Below are 9,343 nucleotides of genomic sequence, written 5' to 3' on the forward strand. Positions count from 1 at the left end.
AATCGAACCTAAAGGTTAGTATGACAACCCCATACGCTTTGAGTTTGCATGCATAACCATTAATCTTTTCAGGTTTCAAGTACATCAGCATCTTCCCAACAATCAAGATATACAACAAATCTTTGAAATTTATGTGCACACTTCATCATAGTCATCTTCATCATCTTCTTGGTCAAGTTATTGCAGCAGACCCCCAACACAAGTTCCAACAATCTTTAGGTTCGATTTATGATTTACTTGTGATTAAAGGCTGCAATTTTTGGGAGAGAAGAAAGTTTACATTTTCATCCATGACTATGGTGAACGGTAAAAAAATTCCTTTTATGAACATATGTTGTGGAAATTTATGGATAAATATTTCATATGTGATGTGTTTATGTTAAATTTACATGTGGTTGTAGATAATATATGCATGATAAATTTTGATATGTATGAAATTTATCGTTTGAAATCTGTTTGATGTGAATTTGAACATGAGATAATGTGCATATAAGTGATTATCTATTATGAAATATTTAGTGTTCTAAATGCATGTGTATAGTATACAAGTAAATATGAATATGTTAGATTTAACATGTGGTGACATATATATACATGATTTAGAAATTGTTCAAGTATATGAATTTTGATGAGTATAGTAATATGTTAAGAATGTTTAAACACTATTTTATTTATGAAAGTAGTGTAGATAAATTGTCAAAATATCAAGTGGTTGCTTTAATGATATTATTTACTTTGTGTAAGAAATTATTATCATTAATATTGTGTTGATATTATATGTACATGATAATATGAAAAGTAATGGTTAATTTCTTGTTTATCATGATATTAAAATAATTTGGGTATGTTTTGAATTATTGTAAGTTGATATATGTTCATGGAAGAAAGTCATAGAAAATATTAATGATTTTGGTTCATTGTTTATTCTTCTATGTCATTATTTATTGAAATTTAGTATTGAACATATTTAAACATAAACTTGAATTTAACACAATGAATTTATGATATATGTATTAGTTATATGATAACTAAAATCAAAATGTTTGTGTTATATTTAATTTTATGTGGAGTATATAACTTGCATGTTTAATCCCATTTTATGAAGTTTGGTTATGACATTCTTTTATGATCAAGTTTTATTTTGCTATGTATGTTTAATGCATTCAATGTATGATATATCTTGGCTAGATATAAAAGAAAAGTTGAAGTTGGAATTGAAATGCATGTTAAATATTTTTATAGCAAAGGTGTAATGACAAAAAAGTTTGTGTATTATTACAATATACTCAATTGACAAAAGTGTCATGGTTTGATGATAGTTGGTGAATACTATCAAGAGTATATAAGTTGATCCATAGACATAGCTATGAGAATACAAAATCTATGTGAAGAATTGAATATTCAAAGTTTATAAAAGTTAAAAGAAAATCTTGCAATTATTTGACGAAATGATTGACAAGGAATGATGTCTTTGGAAATGATGTTGAATACATTGAAGACATTATTAGGGATGTGGTACAAACCCAAATCTAATTGATCACCAATGGTGGAAACTCAACCCACACTTGAGTAGCATCAAGTCTTGGGTTCAATGGTGAAAGTACACTATTAGAGTGATTGAAGTACTTGACAATAGATACATCCCAAGGGGCAAAAGTACTTGGACCATAAGAAGAAAAAGGGTAGGATGAGGTTTTCCTCTTAATGGACATATAACATATATTTGCTGGAATGTATACTTATGGGGCATTCCCGATATAGTCTACCTATGTGAGAATGAAGTTTGGCCGCTTCACAGAGTTCAAGGGTTTGACTCTTAAATTCTCATGAAAAGGGATATATGACACAAGGCCTTCTTAATGTGTCATCTTACAAGTCTCTTTATCAATGGTACCGAGATTCTATGTGTAAGTTATGCATACTTGTTCTAATGAATAGTTGGTTCAAAGCTTGCCTACCATACTATTTGGGAATGAGCGAAAACTTAACTTACTAAGTAATGGTTCAAATCGCGAGATACCATTATCTGAAGGCATGGAATTTCCGGATTTATGTGATTTAGTATTTTGAAAATGGTGGTGGATTGTTGGTGATTTCCAAAATAATGGAATCACTTTAGAACCAAAAGTTGTAACTCTTCATGGGAGTCATTCATATACATTGGAACCTTTGGCAAAGGGATGCTTAATGAACATTTGCATTCATTCAAATGTATATGATTATAACATTCGGCAAAAGGGTGCTTAATGAACCTTTGCATTGATTCAAGTGTATATGATTATAACCTTTGACAAAGGGATGTTTAATGAACCATAACATTGTTTCAAATCAAAGGGGTGTTTTCTCTCATATGAAAGGTCATATAATGCATTATAAATGCTTGACATTTGGACATTAGTTTGATACAAGAAAAGAACAACAACACACAACTTTGGACATAATTTTGTTGCATTAACAACATAGTTCTCCCTCATTCTCTTACTCTAAATCATCCATCAATTCTTTAATGCATGAGTGAATTGCTGGAACCATAAATCTGTAAAATACTGTTAGGAGATACGCTTGGTGTGGTTGTGCAATACACGTCAAGGAACTCATAGTATCCTGAAGGGGATTCGTCGGTCATTCCTTATTGCATCCAATATACAGTTATTGGTGGGGGCAAATCGAACCTAAAGGTTAGTATGACAACCCCATACGCTTTGAGTTTGCATGCATAACCATTAATCTTTTCAGGTTTCAAGTACATCAGCATCTTCCCAACAATCAAGATATACAACAAATCTTTGAAATTTATGTGCACACTTCATCATAGTCATCTTCATCATCTTCTTGGTCAAGTTATTGCAGCAGACCCCCAACACAAGTTCCAACAAAAGTAATAGAAAAGAAAATACATTGATGGAGTTACATGCATTCAATCTCATGTTAAATTCAAAATACGACATAAAATTCGTTATCCTATAATGCTCCACAGCTACTCCTAGACACTACACTTGCATGTTCCTTTCTTGTAAAAATATGAAACAACCGCGGGGATGATATTTACATCTAATTGAGTCTCGGTAAAGGATAATTCCTTACTTGATTTGCCTTTGATTCTAAATTTCTCATTGAAAAGTGTCTACTTATACTTCTAATAATTTATCTAAGCATCTAAGTTTCTGAATATGAGAATTTTTTTAAAGATTTGAACTAAATGAATGTGAGAAAAATTTGAAGATCTGAACTAAATGATAAGTGAAAAGTTAATGGGTCGAGATATTGTATATATTTGCCACCTTGACAAGTCAGTTAACTTCATTCTATTTACAAGGACATATTCCATCCATTGTTCCACATGCTAAATTCATTTCATCCACACTAAAGATCATCAAATAACATAGAGAAGAAGAGCTTTCAATTACCAAATCAACAAATACTAAATAAATACATCTAATTCATATAATTTCAACAATTCACACTATAAATATATATAATCTCACAACATCAACACATAAAATCCATAAAAGAGTATAATCAATTCAAGTTTGGCTAATAGTACTGGTAACTAAATCATTAAATTATTTGATTACCAAACCATTCTAAAGTCTAAACTAAATAAAAACTTGAGTTTGGTTGTCTATTTATTACAAATTATTGAACTAAATCATTATCATTATAAAGTAAATAAATAAGTTTTTTATTTCAATTAATAAACGATTACAATTTGTTTAGTTTAATTATCTATTTAAAAAACTTCAAATAATATAAAGATCTATCGTAACTAAACCATTAAATCATTGATAATAAATAACTTCCAATTGTTTTAGTTCATTAAAAAAAACAGTTTTTTTCAACATTTTCAACTCAACCACATAACGGTTAGTCAACAGAGCACCTCAGCCCCATTTTTTGAAAAATGTATGGACGTACAACACCGTAATCCACACAATTGAAAAATCAATGGTATTGGGACATTTTTAACCACATGCATCAATGTTTTGAATAATTCTTGCTCTTTATTCACAAACTAGACTCTAACCCGTACCCCATTTTTTGAAAAATGTATGGACGTACAACACCGTAATCCACACAATTGAAAAATCAATGGTATTGGGACATTTTTAACCACATGCATCAATGTTTTGAATAATTCTTGCTCTTTATTCACAAACTAGACTCTAACCCGTACGATGTACGAGTTTTGTAGAGTTTCTTATATAAGCATCAAAGTGACTATATTATTAATTTTATAGTTACATTCAAAGTAATAGAAACAATGAAACTAAGTGATGTTTGAGAGTGATCGACATGCAAAATCTCAAAAAAGAAAATTATAACATTAGTTTGCATCAACAAAAATGAACATGGAATAAAAGTCATAAATTAAATTATGTGAAATTAATCAAACATGAAAATAAACACAATAAAAATGAGTGTTAGTGGCTTAAAAAAAAGGCCTTTAAGATTACATATCCATTTTAGAAGCAACTATATTTCAATAAAAATGTTAGTGGTCTAGTGGTAAAAGCTCTAAGGTGTTGTTATGGGTAGTTGGTTCAATTCCTTGCAAAACAATTTTAAAAAAAAATATATTTAGACCCACCAAAAAGGGCGGGATTAGGGTTAATTAAGGTTGATTGGAGAATATCTAACATTTATATATATATATATATATATATATATATATATATATATATATATATATTAAGATATTCGTTCCTTTATAAAAATGAAAAAGATTCGTTAGGATTTTTATAGAATTTTTCAAGCATGTGATAGTTTTTTTTTTTGTTTTTTTTAAGGAATGTGATAGTTTTTTGTTTCTTTTGTTTTTAGGGAGGTATGTGATAGTTTTATTTTCACGGGATATACCACGTAATAATTTGATTTATTTTTAATTTAGAAAAATATTGATTTACATTATGTCAACGTGTGGAAAGACGAGCATTCACATAGCCGTCTTTTCGTTTTTTTATTACGCTAACACATATAGATTATGAACGATATTTTATATAAAAAAATTTATATAGATTAAAATTATAAGCATAAATATTTATGAATTTCAAATGTAACAAAAAAAATTGTTTAAGGTATAGTTTGAATAACAAAAGTCAGCCTAAAATCCTCTATTGTTTATAAATATAGTACAAATATATCATTAATAATTGTAACAAAAAAAATATTATTAATAAGTGTACAACAACTTGTCAAAAAAAAAAGTCTACAGAAACAATAGATATATACAAACGATGACACAGCATGATATGAATAAAAAGCTTATCAGCGAGGAGAAATATTAGGGATTGCTGCATTTTAGAAGGAATTTGTTAGTTTAAATTGGTGCGCTGCATTTTAGATGGAATTTGTTAGGTTAAATTGCTGCTAATCTAATGCAGAATTTTAGAAGGAAATTATTAGGTTAAGTTGCTGCAGACCTAATAAAATTAAAAAATAAGGATAAAAAAGGATAAAAAAGGCATGAAATTGGTGGGCATGAAATTGATGCGATGCATTTTTTTTAGATGGAATTTGTTATGTTAAATAATTGCAAACCTAAAAGTGTAGAAAATATTTGATTAAAAAAAAAAAGGAGGATAGGAATGAAATTTGTTAGGTTAAAAAATAAGGATTCGGCTGGCCAAAATTATAGCAAACTTGATAAAAAAATTCGGCTGGCATTAAGTAAGATGATCAATGGCTAAAATTGAATGGCGCCTAAATGTGCAAGATCCAATGGCTCAGAAAAGTGGAGGGAAAAATGGGGGGAAAATATTAGGGCAACAACAGCTTGAGGGGTTAAGCTTTAGTAAGTTAGGGTAGAAAATATTTGCTTCATAAAAAAAAAAGGCAAGAGAATAGGAATAAAATTGGTGCGATGAATTTTTTTAGATGGAATTTGTTATGTTAAATAATTGCAAACCTAAAAGTGTAGAAAATATTTGATTAAAAAAAAAAGGAGGATAGGAATGAAATTTGTTAGGTTAAAAAATAAGGATTCGGCTGGCCAAAATTATAGCAAACTTGATAACAAAATTCGGCTGGCATTAAGTAAGATGATCAATGGCTAAAATTGAATGGCGCCTAAATGTGCAAGATCCAATGACTCAGAAAAGTGAAGGGAAAAATGTGGGGAAAATATTAGGGCAACAATAGCTTGAGGGGTTAAGCTTTAGTAAGTTAGGGTAGAAAATATTTGCTTCATAAAAAAAAAGCAAGAGGATAGGAGTAAAATTGGTGCGATGCATTTTTTTTAGATGGAATTTGTTATGTTAAATAATTGCAAACTTAAAAGTGTAGAAAATATTTGATTAAAAAAAAAAGGAGGATATGGATGAAATTTGTTAGGTTAAAAAACAAGGATTCGGCTGGCCAAAATTATAGCAAACTTGATAACAAAATTCGACTGGCATTAAGTAAGATGATCAATGGCTAAAATTGAATGGTGCCTAAATGTGCAAGATCCAATGGCTTAGAAAAGTGGAGGGAAAAATGGGGGGAAAATATTAGGGCAACAATAGCTTGAAGGGTTAAGCTTTAGTAATTAAGATTTGCTTCATAAAAAAAAAAAAGCAAGAGGATAGGAATAAAATTGGTGCGATGAATTTTTTTAGATGGAATTTGTTATGTTAAAAAAATGCAAACCTAAAAGTGTAGAAAATATTTGATTAAAAAAAAAAGGAGGATAGGAATGAAATTTGTTAGGTTAAAAAATAAGGATTCGGCTGGCCAAAATTATAGCAAACTTGATAACAAAATTCGGCTGGCATTAAGTAAGATGATCAATGGCTAAAATTGAATGACGCCTAAATGTGCAAGATCCAATGACTCAGAAAAGTGAAGGGAAAAATGTGGGGAAAATATTAGGGCAACAATAACTTGAGGGGTTAAGCTTTAGTAAGTTAGGGTAGAAAATATTTGCTTCATAAAAAAAAAGGCAAGAGGATAGGAATAAAATTGGTGCGATGCATTTTTTTAGATGGAATTTGTTATGTTAAATAATTGCAAACCTAAAAGTGTAGAAAATATTTGATTAAAAAAAAAAGGAGGATATGAATGAAATTTGTTAGGTTAAAAAATAAGGATTCGGCTAGCCAAAATTATAGCAAACTTGATAACAAAATTCGGCTGGCATTAAGTAAGATGATCAATGGCTAAAATTGAATGGCGCCTAAATGTGCAAGATCCAATGGCTCAGAAAAGTGGAGGGAAAAATGTGGGGAAAATATTAGTGCAACAATAGCTTGAGGGGTTAAGCTTTAGTAAATTAGGGTAGAAAATATTTGCTTCATAAAAAAAAAGGCAAGAGGATAGAAATAAAATTGGTGCGATGCATTTTTTTAGATGAAATTTGTTATGTTAAATAATTGCAAATCTAAAAGTGTAGAAAATATTTGATTAAAAAAAAAAGGAGGATATGAATGAAATTTGTTAGGTTAAAAAATAAGGATTTGGCTGGCCAAAATTATAGCAAACTTGATAACAAAATTCGACTGGCATTAAGTAAGATGATCAATGGCTAAAATTGAATGGCGCCTAAATGTGCAAGATCCAATGGCTTAAAAAGTGGAGGGAAAAATGGGGGAAAAATATTAGGGCAACAATAGCTTGAAGGGTTAAGCTTTAGTAATTAAGATCAAGAGTGAAGCCTCTAATTTCTTTTCACTCAATAATTTTAGAGCTTGGATTTGATAATATTCACATTGGACGGAAGTTCCGACAATATTAGCGAGAGAAAGGAGTATGATGGAATTATTTGATTCAATTATTCTGTTTGGTTCAACGCTAATGGTGGGGATGAGAGATTTCAATGGACGAACGAGGAAGGGAGGGGATGAAAGATATTTTAATTAAAAATATATGTTTGGTTCAAAAGATTAGTGGGAGGGAAGGGATTTTTTTTTTTAAATAATAAATATGTTTGGTTCACAAACGAGTGAGGGGATTATGAGGGATTTTGCTCGATCTCCATTAAAATACACTCTCTCCCCTCCAAAAACCCTAAACTCTTAATCATCTTTTTAAGGCATTCAATAGTTCAATAAGGTAATACAAATTTACTCTTAACTAGACCATTGACCCGTGCTATCGCACGGGTCCTACCACGTAGAAGTTAATCGAATCAATGAAAATAATGTAATCATACATAGCCGATAGAAGTTTTATATCATACATAACAAAATGAAATGGTAGCATACATAACAAAAAGGTTTGAACATACATTACGAAAGACTTCGTGATAAAAAACATTTGAGGTCGTATCAGTGCTTTCTCCATCTCCATCAACAATTAGTATTTTCAAACATTGTTTTGAAGTGACTCTGGAAATTGCAACATACAACTGACCATGCTAGAATACAGGACTCGGCAAATAAATACCAACATTTTTAAGTGATTGCCCTTGACTCTTGTTGATTGTCATGGCAAATGAAACAGATATTGGAAATTGTCTTCTCTGAAATTTGAATGGAATTTTAAGATCAGACGGTTGAAGCGATAACCTGCGTATGAAAACTTTTTCACCGATGTTACTTCCAGATATAACATTTGCTTCAAGTACAAATTCTCTCATTCTGGTTATGGTTAACCTTGTTCCATTGCATAATCCTAACTTTAGATCAATATTTCTCAAAAGCATAACTGAAACTTACGAACAGTGGCATGGATCCATCCTCGCTAAACAAAAAATAACATGTCATTAACAAAAACCATAGTATATGTTATCGTAGTGGCAACTTGAAAAAATGATCATTTATTTATACAATCGATTTATATAATATACCTTCTCATCAACCAATATCATGTTCATGAAGATGATATCGTCTGGATTTTCCTTATCACGCACGGATCAGCTATATATGGGCCACACAGACAATCAACTTCAAATCATTCTTTCCACCTGTCACAGCTGAAATAGGGGTGAAAATGTTTTCCATATTAGCAAGTGCAAGAAACAGTTATATTTGCTTAAAGTAGAGAATGGTTGTATTCTCACAGCTAAGTGGTATTTAAATAGGTACTTGACAATTCTCTTCGTTAGTTTCAAATGTGAATGATCATAGTCTTCTATTGTTAATAATTACTATTCATTGCAGCCATAAAAGCAATTAGAGCAATAGTAATTGATTAGCATAAAATTGAATCATTGCTTTTAATAGGGCGTAATTGGTAAAGCTATTAATAGGGCAATTAAAGCAATTAAAGCTACTGCAACCATAAAATCAGTAATTCGATTTGTGAGATAACCACGTCATAATTGCTTTTAATAGGTAGTAATTGGTAGAGTAATTAGTGCATAATGCATAAAAGCAATTCTTATACGAAAATAAAACTGAATAGTGCATAAAAACAGTTGAATAGT

This window comes from Medicago sativa, chromosome 5 (assembly GCF_051527215.1).
Source record: "Medicago sativa cultivar Bolivia chromosome 5, Bolivia_mono, whole genome shotgun sequence".
In the NCBI taxonomy this organism is placed as follows: domain Eukaryota; kingdom Viridiplantae; phylum Streptophyta; class Magnoliopsida; order Fabales; family Fabaceae; genus Medicago; species Medicago sativa.